The sequence below is a fragment of the Phoenix dactylifera genome, unplaced genomic scaffold (genome assembly GCF_009389715.1).
Source record: "Phoenix dactylifera cultivar Barhee BC4 unplaced genomic scaffold, palm_55x_up_171113_PBpolish2nd_filt_p 001716F, whole genome shotgun sequence".
Lineage (NCBI taxonomy): Eukaryota > Viridiplantae > Streptophyta > Magnoliopsida > Arecales > Arecaceae > Phoenix > Phoenix dactylifera.
In genome coordinates, this window is record NW_024069015.1 from 61,562 (window position 1) to 77,138 (window position 15,577).

At 49.6% G+C, this 15,577-nt stretch overlaps 1 pseudogene; it reads left to right on the top strand.

Moving 5' to 3' along the window:
* The first annotated feature begins 10,317 nt into the window (after window positions 1–10,317).
* LOC103705108 lies at window positions 10,318–15,530 on the top strand (annotated as a pseudogene).
* The last annotated feature ends 47 nt before the right edge of the window (window positions 15,531–15,577 follow it).

A 15,577-nucleotide genomic window follows, 5' to 3' on the forward strand; every position in this document is an offset into this window, starting at 1 on the left:
GCAAAGGGAGCTCCGAGCTTAGGTTTCCAGAAAATTTTCTAAGTCCTATAACTCGGATCTTAGAATCGCGAAAGTCGTCACGTTCGGCCTTTAGGAAAATCCCAAGGCATTGAGGTCGGGCCTTAGCCCTTCGAGTAGGACCGGGCTAGGTCTGTTCGTGCCGCTATTCGGGGGAGTCTAGTCGGGTTTCCGAACTTGACTTCCGGGTCCTTTGTAGGGAGCGCGGGCTAATAGTCGAATTATCGCCGAAGGTTTTCATAGTTATTGTTCTCGGACTCTGCCGAGATTTCAGTGAGTAAGGCTGGAATCTCTGAAGATCGCCTTAGTATCTGTGTTCGGCTGGTGCACTCGCGGCCGGGACCGCTTTCTCAGCTAGACATCGGAGTCTATGTATGGGGGCCGAGTTGGGCCCTAACTTACGAAGACTTTGTTCAAGTTGAGACTTGACGAGTGGAGACTTGTCGAACGGAGCATGCATAATGTAGTTAGGAGATCGGTCTTAAGCCGACCCATTGGAGTAGCCCGACTTTGGGGCGAGATAGGACTCCAACGTTAGATGATTAGCGGTATGTAGATAAAATTTGACAAGGAGGGCATCGAATTAGATGTACCTCTTGCATTCTCGGAGTTGTGTTTCACATGGCGGAGTAGGTTGCTTCCCTTCCTCGTCGTCCTCCGGAGTCATTTTTGACTTGTAAGGGGGCTCGGGCTTCTCACGGACCCGACGACACCCACCGAAGTTGAGAGGATCTGGGGAGGCTTTATTGATCTACAGTTCTTTTCGAGGTCGAGGGAGCTTGAGACCCTCTGGTCGGACCCCGGGGCGCCCCAACCTTAGTCGAGGAGTCTTGTGTCAGGTCGGCGGGCCTGTGGGCGCTCTACCGAAGTAGGGTGCGCGCTAGTTCAATGGCAGAGCTCTGCTTCAGAAAGTATTGTCCGCTTCGGGGATCGGGGATCGTCGACCGCTCCCGGGGGTCCACTTTGTGGCGCCCCGGGTGGAACCACCCTTTCCACCCCTCACGGCTTCGTCCCGAGGTCGAGGGAGTTTGGAACTCAGCGGTCGACCCTCGGGGCATCCCGACCTTAGTCGAGGGATCGTTCGTCAGGTCGGTGGGTCTGGGCACGCTCTACCGACCTGCGACGCTTCCCGAGGTCGAGGGAGTCTGGTTCTCTACGGTCGACACTCGGGGCATCCCGACCTTAGTCGAGGAATCGTTTGTCAGGGGATCGGGGATCGTCGACCGCTCCCGGGGGTCCACTTTGTGGCGCCCCGGGTGGAACCACCCTTTCCACCCCTCACGGCTTCGTCCCGAGGTCGAGGGAGTTTGAGACTCTACGGTCGACCCTCGGGGCATCCCGACCTTAGTCGAGGGATCGTTCGTCAGGTCGGTGGGTCTGGGCACGCTCTACCGACCTGCGACGCTTCCCGAGGTCGAGGGAGTCTGGTTCTCTACGGTCGACACTCGGGGCATCCCGACCTTAGTCGAGGAATCGTTTGTCAGGGGATCGGGGATCGTCGACCGCTCCCGGGGGTCCACTTTGTGGCGCCCCGGGTGGAACCACCCTTTCCACCCCTCACGGCTTCGTCCCGAGGTCGAGGGAGTTTGAGACTCTACGGTCGACCCTCGGGGCATCCCGACCTTAGTCGAGGGATCGTTCGTCAGGTCGGTGGGTCTGGGCACGCTCTACCAACCTGCGACGCTTCCGAGGTCGAGGGAGTCTGGTTCTCTACGGTCGACACTCGGGGCATCCCGACCTTAGTCGAGGAATCGTTTGTCAGGGGATCGGGGATCGTCGACCGCTCCCGGGGGTCCACTTTGTGGCGCCCCGGGTGGAACCACCCTTTCCACCCCTCACGGCTTCGTCCCGAGGTCGAGGGAGTTTGGGACTCTACGGTCGACCCTCGGGGCATCCCGACCTTAGTCGAGGGAATCTTGCGCCGGTCGACGTTTCGTCGTCCTGCGATACTTCTCGAGGTCGAGGGAGTTTGGGACTCTACGGTCGAGCCTCGGGGCATCCCGATTTTGGCCGGGAATCTGAGGATCACAGACGACCCAACATTAGAAGAGAATTACAGTCATCAAAATGAGAGAATTATTTGCAAAAAGGAAGCTGAATCCATTGTCCTAATTGTCTTGAACCCCTAGGGGTTTCATTGGTGGTACATTCGTAGATTCTCGGAGTTCCAGCTTCGCGGGATCAGAGTCCCCTCCAGGGACTTCAATTTGTACGCCCCTGGTCGTTGTACCCGGGCGATTCTATACGGCCCTTCCCAATTCGGGGCGAGCTTTCCTTGCTCGGTCGGTTGAGAAGCCTCGGCTCTCCTGAGGACGAGGTCCCCTACTTTGAAGAGCTTGGGCTTGACTCTGGAGTTGTAGTATTGGGCCGTTCGCTGTTGGTATCTTGCCATGCGGACCCGGGCGACCTCTCGTGTCTCTTCGACGAGGTCCAAGTTGCTCCTGAGCTGGGAGGAATTGGTGTCGGGGTCATAATGCTCCACCCTTGGAGAAGGCAGGCCGATCTCCAACGGGATGACGGCCTCAGTGCCGTATGCTAGGTTGAAGGGGGTCTCTCCCGTGGGCAGTCGGAACGTGGTCCGGTACGCCCAAAGGACATTGTACAAGTCCTCGACCCACTGTCCTTTGGACCGATCAAGCCTAGCCTTGAGTCCCTGCAAAATAGTGCGGTTAGTTACCTCAGTTTCCCGTTTGTCTGGGGGTGAGCAACCGAGGTGAAGCGGTGATCAATGCCGAGCTCGGAGCAAAATTCCTGAAATGAACATTGTCAAATTGTCGACCATTGTCGGATATAAGGATACGGGGTAGTCCGAATCTGCAGATTATGGACTTCCACACGAAGTCCCGCATCTTTTGCTCGGTGATCCGGGCGACGGGTTCGGCCTCGACCCATTTGGTGAAGTAGTCGATGGAGACGACCAGGAACTTTCTTTGTCCGGAGGCTTGGGGAAAGGGCCCCAGGATGTCGATCCCCCATTGGGCAAATGGCCAGGGGGCGATGATAGAAGTCAGCAGGGCCGAAGGTCGGCGCTGGATATTGGCGTTTCGCTGGCACCGATCGCATTTCCGGACGAAATCCGTCGCATCCTTCTGGAGTGTGGGCCAGTAATATCCTTGCCGCAGGATCTTGTGGGCCAGTGCCCGACTCCCCATGTGATTTCCGCAGATCCCTTCATGGACCTCTCGGAGGGCATAGTCCGCCTCGGAGGGGCGGAGGCATCTGAGAAGGGGAGAAGTGAATGATCGACGATAAAGTCTATTCTCGTACAGGACATACCGGGGGGCTTGGCGCTTGATTCGGCGAGCCTCCGTCTCGTCATGAGGTAGGGTCCCGTCTTGGAGGTAGCAGACGAGCCCATCGATCCAGCTTGGCTCGGAGTCGATGCACATGGTGGGCTCGGGTTCCTCCGTGCTGGGGATCTGAAGATACTCGAGCGTTGTTCCCTTGGGAAGCTCGCTCATGCGGGAGGTTGCCAATTTGGACAGCTGGTCTGCCCTGAAGTTTTCCGCCCTGGGAATGTACTGAATATTGAAAGAATTCAGGGCAGACGTAAGTTCCCGCACCTTTTGGAGATACTTTTGCATGGATGGCTCTTTAGCTTCAAAGTCTCCTTGGATCTGGTTCACTACCAGCTGGGAGTCGCTGAAGGCCGTCAGGTCTTCCACTTTCAGTTCTTTCGCCAGCTTGAGCCCGGCGATGAGAGCCTCATACTCGGCCTCATTGTTCGAGGCCGGGAATTCGAGGCGCAAGGCTTGCTCGGCCACTACTCCGTCTGGACTGGTGAGGATGAGTCCGGCTCCGCTACCCCCGAGGTTGAAGACCCGTCCGAGTGCAGGACCCATGGCTGCCTCGGGGCTTCCTCCGCGGATACGGGTGGCAACTCGGGGTCGTCCGGCAGAGTACACTCCACGATGAAGTCGGCGAGTATTTGGGCCTTGATAGCCGGCCTGGGCCGATACTCGAGGTCAAATTCCCGAGCTCAACCGCCCATTTGGCGATCCTCCCCGCACGATCCGACCTTTGCAATATTTGCTTCATAGGCTGGTCGGTCAATATAGCTATTGTGTGGGCTTGGAAGTAAGGCCTGAGTCTCCGAGCCGAGATGATGAGAGCGAAGATGGTCTTCTCAAGTTTAGAATATCGGGTCTCAGCATCCCTGAGAACCCGGCTGGTGTAATAGACCGGCTTTTGGAGCTTGTCCTCTTCCCGGACGAGGACTGAGCTCACTGCAGCTGGGGAGACGGACAAGTATAAATAAAGGACCTCGCCCTTCTGGGGCTTGGTGAGCAGCGGGGGAGAGGCCAGAAGGCTCCGGAGCTCTTCAAAGGCTCGCTGGCATTCTTCTGACCACCGGAAGTCTTTCGGCCGTTTGAGGCTCTTGAAGAAAGGAAGGCAGCGCTCGGCTGATCGAGAGACGAACCTTCCCAAGGCGGCAACTCGCCCTGCGAGCCGCTGCACCTCCTTAACTGTCTTCGGAGGCGACATCTCTTGCAGTGCCCGGATTTTCTCCGGGTTGGCTTCAATTCCGCGCTGGGTCACTATGAAACCCAGGAACTTGCCCGAGGTGACCCCGAACGCACATTTCGCCGGGTTGAGCTTCATTTTGTATCTTCTGAGCTTGGCGAATGTCTCGTCGAGATCGGCTATGTGGTGTTCCGCCGCTCGGCTTTTCACCAGCATGTCGTCCACGTAGACTTCCATATTTCGGCCGATCTGGTCTTTGAAAATTTGGCTGACCAGTCTCTGATAGGTGGCCCCAGCGTTTTTCAGGCCAAAGGGCATCACCTTGTAGCAGTAGGTGCCCTTGTCGGTGATGAAGGCCGTCTTCTCCTCGTCTTCTGGCGCCATTCGGATTTGATTGTACCCTGAAAAGGCGTCCATAAAAGTTAGCAGTTGGTGCCCTGAAGTAGAGTCGACGAGCTGGTCGATGCTTGGAAGGGGAAAGCTGTCTTTCGGGCAGGCCTTGTTCAGGTCGGTGTAGTCCACGCACATACGCCATTTCCGTTGGCCTTCTTTACGAGGACTACGTTGGCGAGCCAGTCCGGGTAGGAGACCTCCCGGATGAAGCCGGCTCCGAGGAGTTTGTCCACCTCCTCGGCCGCAGCACGTTGCCGTTCCGGGGCGGAGCCCCTTTTCTTCTGCTTTACAGGCCTGCTGGTTGGCCTCACCTGGAGTCGGTGAACCATGACCTCAGGGTCAATTCCCGGCACGTCCGCAGGCGACCAGGCGAAGACGTCAGCATTGTCCCGCAGGAAGCTGACGAGGCGATCCCTCTCGCGGGCGCCGAGGCCGGAGCCGACCTGCACGGTTAGCTCGGAAAAATTTTCTTTTAGTGGAACTTGAACAAGAAGCTCACCGGGCTCTACTTGCTTCTTCCAGAGGGTGTCCCTCGCATCGAGGGTTTCTATGGGCAATGAAGGGCCCGTTGGCTGAATTGTCGCCTCGGTCGGTTGCTTTACTCCGTGGGCCGCCGTGTAGCATTGCTTGGCGACCAGCTGGTCTCCTCGGACCTCGCCTACTCCTTGGCCGGTGGGGAACCGCATGAGCAGATGGTGGGTTGAAACTACGGCTCGAAGGGCATTCAGCCCTGGCCGCCCAAGGATGGCGTTGTAGACCGAGGGCAGTCGGACCACCAGGAAGTCCGTCCTCACAGTGCTCTCCCGGGGGGCGAGGCCAACTGTGACAAGGAAGCTGGTCTCACCTTCGACCGGGACCGAATCTCCGGTGAACCCGACCAGTGGGGCGTTGATCCTCCGGAGATGTCCTTCTGTCAACCCCATTTTTTGGTAGGCATGATAATACAAAATGTTGGCTGAGCTTCCATTGTCAACTAGGACACGCTTTACATCAAACTTATTTACAATCATTGAGATGACCACAGCGTCATCGTGAGGGGTCTCGACCCCTTCTAAGTCCTCGTCCGAGAACGAGATGACTTCATCAGTGCGTGGGCGTTTCGGGGGTGCTCCCGGGGCGGCTGCTCCTGCTGAGGCCCTTCCAATCATGTTGATGGTGCCGGCAATGGGCCTGTTGTCGTCCGGATTTTCGGTTGGTACGACATCCTCCGCCGGCCTCCTTTCCTCGCGCCGGTTTCTCACGAACCGGTTGAGTACTCCTCGACGGATGAGTGCTTCTATCTCGTCCCGGAGCTGGAAGCAGTCCTCCGTGTCGTGCCCACGGTCTCGGTGGAAGCGACAGTACTTCCTGGGATTACGGGGAAATCCCGTGTCTCGCATAGGCGGCGGGGGTCGGAAGAAGTCCCGACCCTCGATTTCCATCAGGATCTCGGCCCGGGGGCGTTGACGGGTGTATAGTTCTCGTACCTCCCGGGTACGTCCGAGGCCGTGGTGGGGACCTCGGTCGAGGAGGGGTCCTCTGCTGAGGTCGCCCCTGCTGACGGGGCGGGCTCCTCAGTCTGGGGAGATTCTTCTTTCGACGGGGGATCGGCTCCTTTGTCGGTCGCGCTCCTCGCGGCGCTTCTTCTGCTTCTTAGAGGCGGGCTCAATTGCTCCCCGCCTAGAGGCAACTGCCTCCTCGGCCTTGGCATACTTCCGGGCCCGGGCCAACATTTCGGTGAAGTCGGCCGGGAAGCTCTTCTCGATGGAGAAGAGGAATCGGTAGGAGCGAACCCCAGTCTTCAGAGCCGACATGGCTATCGACTGGTCTAGCTCGCGAACCTCCCATGTGGCGGCGGTGAAGCGGTCCAGGTATTCCTTGAGGGACTCCCCCTCTTTCTGTTTGATGTCGAGGAGGGAGTCTGACGTCCGTCGCTGGCGCCGGCTGGCAGCAAAGTTGGTGGCGAACTGCCTGCCGAGTTGCTCAAAAGAGGACACCGTGTTCGGCTTCAGTCCAGAAAACCAAAGCCGAGCGGTCCCTCGGAGGGTTGCTGGGAAGGCCTTGCAAAGTATGGCCTCCGAGGACCCTTGTAGGGCCATGAGGGCCCGATAGCTCTCCAAGTGGTCGAGAGGGTCGGTGATTCCGCTGTAGGGCTCCATCTGAGGCATTTTGAACCTGCGGGAACCGGCTCATCCTCGATCCGGCTGGAGAAGGGGGACTTGGTAGTGAACTCAAAGTCTCCCTCTTGCCTCGCCTTCTTGCTGTGGAGTGCCGCGATCTGGCGCTCCACAGATGCTCAACTTTTCGGTCGAGCTCCCCTGCCTGCGGAATTGTTGCCGTGGTTTGCACCGGCTCACGGCGGTCCGGAGCTGACTCAGCCTCAGAAGGCTGGAGTCTTCTGTCGAGATCTTCCCCCGGCAGCTCTCTCTGGGGGGAAGTCCGCTCCTCGTTATTGGCTCTGGAGGAGCCATGTAAATTCTGGCCGGGGAGAACCGGGCCGTTGGGAGGAAATTCCGGCGGGAACTGGGCCCGCGGGGGAAGCGTTGGTAAAGCTTCCTCGCGTCGCAGGCCCTGAACGGCGGCGGCCAGGGCCTGGACTTGCTGTACTAAGGCGTTGAACTGTTCCGGCTGGACCTGAGGAATTGGGTCAGCCGGAGTTGGAGAATTCTGGACGGAGCGTCCAGGACTTTGCGGGGGACGCCGGGAGACGTTGGAGGCTCCCTTACTTCTCAACTTCATGACTGCTACTCGGGCCCTTCCTCTAGCGCCAACTGTTGCTGGAAATTGGACCCGGGGGCAATCTTCGGTCGAGGGAGAGGGAGCTGCGGGTCACCACGGCGGGGCGGCGACCAGTCGGCGGGCGGCGTCCTCCGTCTGGGGTGGCGGAGAGAGGGAGCAGGGGTCCTCACGGCGGGGCAGCGATCCGTCAGCGGGCGGCGTCCTCCGTCTGGGTGCCTGCAGACAAACCGGTGGCCGGGTTTTCCGGCGCCGGCCCTCCGACGCTCAAGTCAGGGAGGGGGCAGATAGTGTAAGGAGGAGATGAACAGTGCTTGTAAGGCGCGGAATTTCCCAACCCCCTCCTGAGAAGCCAAGGCTCCCTTTTATAGGTGGGGGTCGGTTTACCTGTGATGTAACAGGGCGAGGCCATAGTACGGCTCGGCATGTGGCTCAGGTCGGCGCACGGTCAGGCGAATCATTGTGCTGATGTCGGCGGTGAGGGCGTCGTACGACCCGAACCAGTACGCTACCAGGCGAATCATTGCATTGGTGTCGGAGGTATGGCCGAGATCAGAGACTTATCATGGTTGACCAGACTTTGCTGGGCTAACTTGCCGTGGAGAGCTGAGAGTCCGTAGATGACAGGAGCCATACGCATTAAATGTGGAGTAAGCCGGAGATCCGCATTAATTGCAGAGTAGCCGGAGATCCGCATTTGTTGAGTGAGCTGGAGGTTTACAGTAGCCATGCGCAATAAATGCTGAAGCAGCGGTAGGATATGGTCCTCAGTTGGACCTCAGAGGAGTACGGCCGTAGTAGGTGGCTGACAAGGGTAGACCTTGAGCATCAGGATTTTCCTAGGTCGGAGGTCTCGAGGTCGGATGTCTTGAGGTCGGGCGTTCCGAGGTCGGACGCCGACTTTGGCCGTTCAGGGTCGGCGATTGTGCGGCTTCTTGGGGCATTTGTGTCACTTGGGGGAAAAAAATCTTATTCCTCCAACATAAACTATCATGGGTTTGTGAAAGTTAATTTTTTCCGATCTTTCATATTTGCTGCCTAATCATAAATTATCTCCTCTTGGTCCCACCAAAATCCCTTTCTTCTTCTTCTTCTTGCTGCTTAACACCTACTTTGATTTCTTCTTTTGTTTTTTCAGGAATGGAGACAGAATACCACTTCTACTTCATCAAGGCTTTGTAATAATTAAAGGAGATTGGCCAAAACAAAGCGACCCACCCCACATACTTGCGGGTCGTAAAATATGAAAACAACACCAGGGGAGTGGGAGACAAAGTCCCTAGCACAAGCGATACAAATCCATCAGGAAATAAGTTGAAGGGCATAAAGTATTATAAAAAAACTGAGAAAAGATAAATGACGCTTCAGTATAAAGCGGAGGTCTCAAAGCAGTGTGGAAGGACGTCTCCTACACAAGACGTGTGCTGGGTGCGGACTGAATCATCCTAGAGAAAGACTTTACCACAGTGATCGAATGAATCCTTTATTTGGATAGTAATGTCGGCGGGCTGCACGCATCTTCTATCGGACCACTCATGCCTATAGAGAGGCTAACAGTGCGGCTGATGGATGACATCCTTCGCAATCCAGCATTCGAGAGATTTTACATGGAAAAAATCTCTCCTTGGTTTTATCATCATTATATTCATTTATTCTTCTTGATTTTATGGGCTTTATCCATATTCGTTGGGTATGAGTTGCTGTTTTAAATAATGATGATGATGATGATGATGATGATGATGATGATGATAGAGAGGCTTGCTTCGTTATCAGTAACTGTGTATTTGAAATTTCGGACCAAGGAGCCCATTTCACACATTTTGACTTTCCTTGACCTAATTATGTAATGGGTACAATAGACCTGTTCACCCCACTAGCCCTACTCCTAATATATCGAGAGAGAGAGAGAGAGAGAGAGAGCGCGAGGGAGTGGCGAGGTCCAGAGCCCAGAGCTGGCCAATGGCCGCCTTCGAGACCTCCGCGTCGTCCTCCGGATCCCAAGAACCAAAGAAGAAGTCGCCAGGACGGCCGGAAGTCCCGGGCGGCGGCGGCGAGGATCCCGACGCCCGGAACGGCCGTGACAGGCCAAGATCTGGCGGCACTGATTCTAGGCTTCCTGCCAGGGACGGAGGGACACACCGCGATGACCGTCGCAGCAGCTCCGGCGACGAGGGTTCGGATTCGGACGGCCGAGGGAAGGGACGGAGGTCGATGGACGATCTCCGGCACCCCGGGCACGCCGACGAGGGACAGAAGACGAGGAATCATCGGTCGGATACTCGGACGGAAGGGGGCGCGGTAGAGAAGAAGACGACGAGGATGGTAGAGACGATAGGGGTAGGCAGAGGGACAGGAAGCGAAGACCGACTAGGAGGAAAGCCCCTGGAGGCGAGAGAGGATAAGAGATGAAGGGCGCCACAGGTATCGTGACGATGATAGCCCTCGCCGGCGGGACAACAACGGAGACAGAGATCGGGATCGCAGGAAGCACCAGTCGGATGATGATAGAAGCCTTCGAAGGCGAGAGAGGACCATTGACATATGGCATGGTGATTGCGATGATGATGACGCCAAGCATGGCATCGAAGACATAGAGATAGAGATGTTGAAGAAGACCATCCACGAGAGGAAGAGACCAAGAAAGTTGAAAACAAGCTGCCACCACCACCTCCGATACCCGGTTCCATTGCGGGAACGACTGGTGGCATATATATCCCACCGTTCAGGATGGCACAGATGATGCGTGAGGTGCAGGACAAGAGCAGCGAGGCCTACCAGAGGCTCAGCTGGGATGCGCTTTGGAAGAGCATTAATGGGCTGGTGAACAAAGTCAACGCCACCAACATCAAGAATATAATCCCCGAGCTCTTCTCGGAAAACCTAATTCGCGGGCGGGGTCTGTTCTGCAGGTCATGTATGAAATTGCAGATGGCGTCGCCGGGATTCACAGATGTTTTTGCTGCGTTAGTTGCCGTTGTGAATACCAAGTTCCCAGGAGTGGGTTTACTTCTATTGAAAAGGGTTGTCTTACAGCTCAAGAGAGCTTATAAACGGAACGACAAGGTCTGCATTTGTGTTCCTAACCTTTCAGTTTCTGTTGTCTTTTGATTGGGAAAGAATGATGTATTAATGTACGTGATAAATATTTTTGATGTCAACCTCAACTACTTGCTGCAACAAAATTTATAGCTCATCTTGTGAATCAACAAGTAGCACTTGAGATTATTGCATTAGAGCTTTTAACAGTGCTGTTGGAAAACCCTACCGATGATAGTGTGGAGGTAAAGTTTTCTTTCAAAAGTGTTTTCATCATATGAAGTTTGGTTGAACTGTCCTAATGTCTACATCTTCCATTCTTGTGCAGGTGGCTGTAAATTTTTTTAAAGAATGTGGAGCGCTGCTTCAGGACTTCTCCCCTCAAGGTCTCCATGGTGAGTGGGATTTAGTTTTTAGTGTAGATTGGTAACTTTATTTAGCTGATGCATGCTTGGTGTATTTTAGCTCGATAATTTGGTTATGCTCTTCTGTTTGTTTAATTGGTGGAAATCAATAATTTAGCTGTTGTTCATTACATTCAAATAAATGATTATATATATGTTTTGTTATGTTCAGGGAGAAGGTAGAGAGGTATCATCTGGAAGTAAGTACATACCCTTGTGAAAGTGGTCTAAGTTTAAAAGTTATCTGACAAAAAGCCAATTTTACTAATAAAAAGTTAGATGGATCTTTTATTTCGTTCTTGCTCCTATTTCTAGCTTCCTAAAGCTTGATGTGGAGATACTTCTTTTATAATGCGAAAGAACAAATTCTAATTTGTTAACAGTTACTTAGAGAGTGAAATTTGAAGGTACCTAAATAATTCTTATTATACTGGGAATTTTGGATTACCAACTTTTTTGACATATGTTTTTTCTTTTGATTTTCAAATCAGAAATCTTAAGTAGACTGTCTTTAGAAAGTTTTCAAATAATGCAGACAGATACAAAACTCTCTTCGAGGGGAATGAGTCTCATGTCATTGTTAAAATCTTATTAGGAGTGATATTTATTACAAAGATGCAAAGTGGCTTGCAAATAAAGCTAAGTATGTAGCAAATGATAATCTATATCATAGGCTTAGTTCAAAGGATGGTGATAATAAAATTTATAAAATAGCTAGAGCCAAAGAGGGGAATCCAAAGATATTGATCTAGTTAGATGCATTAAGAGTGATGATATGATATTTGTGAAAGATGAGGAAACTAAAGAAAGATGGAGACATTATTTTGAAAAGATGTTAAATGGAGATTCTACTAAAGAAAGTCTTTGTTGAGGAAGCACAGTTAGGGAGGAGTTGAGGTTCTACACATACATTCTATAGGAGTGAACTTGTAGATAGCTTTAAAAAGAATGCATAATGATGTGGCATTAAGACTAGATGAAATTACTTATCGAGTTTTGGAAAATCATGGGAGATATTGGGCTAACTTGGCTTGCTAACTATGTTACTTAGGGAAAAAGTTTACCTACAGTCTTTATTAGCTTAGAGAAAACTTATGATAAGGTATCGAGAAAAGTAATTTCATGGGCTTTAAGAAGGGTGTACATAAACTGTATATTGAAATGATCGAGGATATATATGGTGGTGCATTATCAACTGGGAGTGGTTGTAGTACAACAACTATATTTCCAATTACAATAGGATGAACTTTCTACTGGTAGACAAGAAGATGTACCGTGTGTTATGTGTATCTTATTTGTAGACAATATAATGTTGATTGATGAAAAAAGAACTAGACTAAATGCTAAATTGGGCTTACGGAAGATGATGAAGGCTTACTAATCACTAGCACAAAGACAATACATGGGTTGTAGATTTGGTGAGAATGGAAATGAAGATGAGATTTCGATTAAGATTGATAGACAAGAGATGATATGGAGTGATTGGTTCTATTATTTTGCATCTATTATACAAAATAATAAGGAGATAGATGAAGATATAGGTAATAAAATCAGAGCCAGTTGGATGAGGTAGAGAGGTGCATTTGAAGTATTATGCGATTGATGCATATCTTGGAGACTAAAGGGAATGTTATATGGCTTGGAGTGCTAGGCAATAAAGAGAGTTCAAAAAAATAATTTAGTGCAATAGAAATGAGAATGCTAAGATAGATGTATTATAAAACTATAGAGGATAGATTAAGAAATGAATATCTTAGAGAAGCTGTAGGAGCTGCACAAATTGAGGATAAAGTGATGGAAAGTTAATTGAAATGCTTTGGACATGTACAACGAAGATCTGAAGAGGCTCCAGTAAGAGGAGGTACTTTAGTTTGTGTGGAAGTTGAAGGTTATAAGAAAAACTTAGAAATCTATGATAATATTGATGGAGGTTGTGAGGAAGGACATGGATAAGCTATGAGTAGCATCATGGATGGCTCTAAATAACAATACTTGGCAAATGAGGATTCATAAGACTAATCCCAAGTAGTTGCGAAAAGGTTGGATGGTTATGGTTGTGGTATTTGATCTTCAATTTCATATCCATAAGCAATCATGGATAAAGTTTTTAAGCTAAGCATTTGATCTCCATTGTCGGACCATTGCCTGAATAAGTTTTTCTTGACATTTGATACCACTAGAATCTGTTTATAACTCGCAATGCCATAACTCGGGGATCTGAAACATGTTACTGCTTGAGGGAAAAAGTACATAGTACGTGTGCTTAAGAAGCAGCCCAAAGCAATGTAAAATGATTATGCTACATCAATAGAAGTTATTTTCATGTCTGCTCAAATGGAGGTGACAATCCTCTTTTCAAGTTTCAGCTGTTTTACTTGGAAACTCTCATATGTGTTGGATGCATAGTTGAATGGGCTATGCATCAGACATGGATATTTATTAATTTTCTTTTAAATGTAACTTCTAGAAATTGGCAGGGAGTTGGACTCTTCTAACAATGAGTTCAACCGACTATAGTAGTGTCAAAAATAATTTTTTTTTTTTTTTTTTTCCCCAAAGTATTTAAAAGGAGGTTTAAGCACCCCTAACTTTCCCTTATATAAATACAACCAAGTGCATCTGCCTGTTAAGATGCTATGCTGGAGCCAGCAGACTGAAACCTAAATGATTAATCTTCATTTGATCCTGCATGTGGAAGCCACTCTGCTGCTGAGTTTGCCTTCTTGAAATTATATGATAACTTGAAGGGATATAGATGTTGGGGTAAGATGAAAAATATTGTTCTGAAGAGGTAGATGTTCATATGTAGCTTGACCTCAAAGGATCCAAGAAATAACAGCAGCAGAGTCACCCTAAAATCATATATGGGTAGCATTAAGCTCCTTTACTGCATAATGAAGTCCATCCATGCTGCTGGTAGTTCTGCAAAGGGAACAGATGTACTATGCTGTTGGAATCCCACTGCAACCATTTACCCTTTGTCACTTTGAATGATGACACCTTCTCTAGCAAGGCCAGAAACCCCTACATGGATTTCTCAAAGATAACCTTGAAGAAACTTGGGGAAGAAAGTAGCTATAGGGATGTAGTAAATTGACCCTGAAGTGTAAGTAGTGTGCTTCAGTGATCTGACTATACTTAGTCAGCAGTTAATCAAAAGCATGCCATGCAATAGAATATACGCATTAAACTATCTTTGTAAAGTATCATATTCTAAAATTCTTAAGCTAATCTGAAAGTTAGGATGTATATTTTTAAATATTTTCTTTATACAATATTTTAAAATATATTAGTTATAATTATTTTCTTTCTATGTATCCCTGTATCTCCTTTTCTTTTCTTCTTTTGCCAAGTTAGACTTTGGACACATGTCCAGATCCAAATATCATGTTCAGTCCCTGCAACACTGAGTTTCAGATCTGAAAACTCTTTTCCGCGAATTCCCACTTTTGATAAGCAGCTATTGCTCTCAAGGTTCCAGAGTTTGATGCTTATTTAAAGATTCATAAATCTTAAAATAATCTTAAAAATCAAAAATTGAAATAAACAAAAAAAGGCCAAGAAACAATGTACTGGTACTTTGAGCTGGTACATAACTGTGTATCGAGAGTTGGTACAGCTCGGCTTGGTACCATGTATTAGGAGTACCTGACCAATACGGTCTATGGACCTTGATGCTACGGATATTTAGTTTTGTAATCATTTGTATCTAAGGAATGTATCCCTAATTATTACCATCTGCAACATCCATTTGCACTTAGCTGTGCTGTACAAAAGTTCATATTGTGATTTGATTGAGCATTCTTTGTTGTTGTATTGGATAGAACAAGTACTGCAAACAATACATCTACATTTCTCATGCTAACTTTCCTACTTCTTGATCTTTGCAGGTATTTTTGAACGTTTTCGGGGAATACTTCATGAAGGAGAGATAGATAAACGAGTTCAATTCTTGATTGAGGGCCTTTTTGCAATAAGGAAAGCCAAATTCCAGGTATGGTTGAACTTTCTGTAGGTGTTTGCTTGAATCATGCATGTCTCTACATAACTTGAGTCAAAGTGTATAATTAAATTAATCACTTTATATGGTTTCACATCAATATACAGGGATTTCCTGCTATCCGCCCAGAATTCAACCTTGTGGAGCAAGAAGAGTAATTTACCCATGAGATATCCCTGGAAGATGAGATAGACCTGGAGACAAATCTTGTGTGTGTATTAATTATAACTTTTCACTTATGTTTTGCTAATTTGCAGCATCACTTAATATATTGCAAGTTTTTACCTATATGTTGTTTAATTGACAGATGTTTTTAAGCCAAATCCACAATTTCTGGATGATGAGAAGGCATTTGAGAATATTAAGAAAAATATCCTTGGGATGGAGTCTTCTGGAGATGAAGAAGGGTCTGACGTAGCCTCAGACAATGAAGACGAAGAAGAATCTGAAGAGGAGGAAGAAGAGAAAATGAAAATAAAGATGAGACCGAGACAAATCTTGTTAATTTACGGAGAACTATTTATCACACAATCATGTCAAGTGTGAT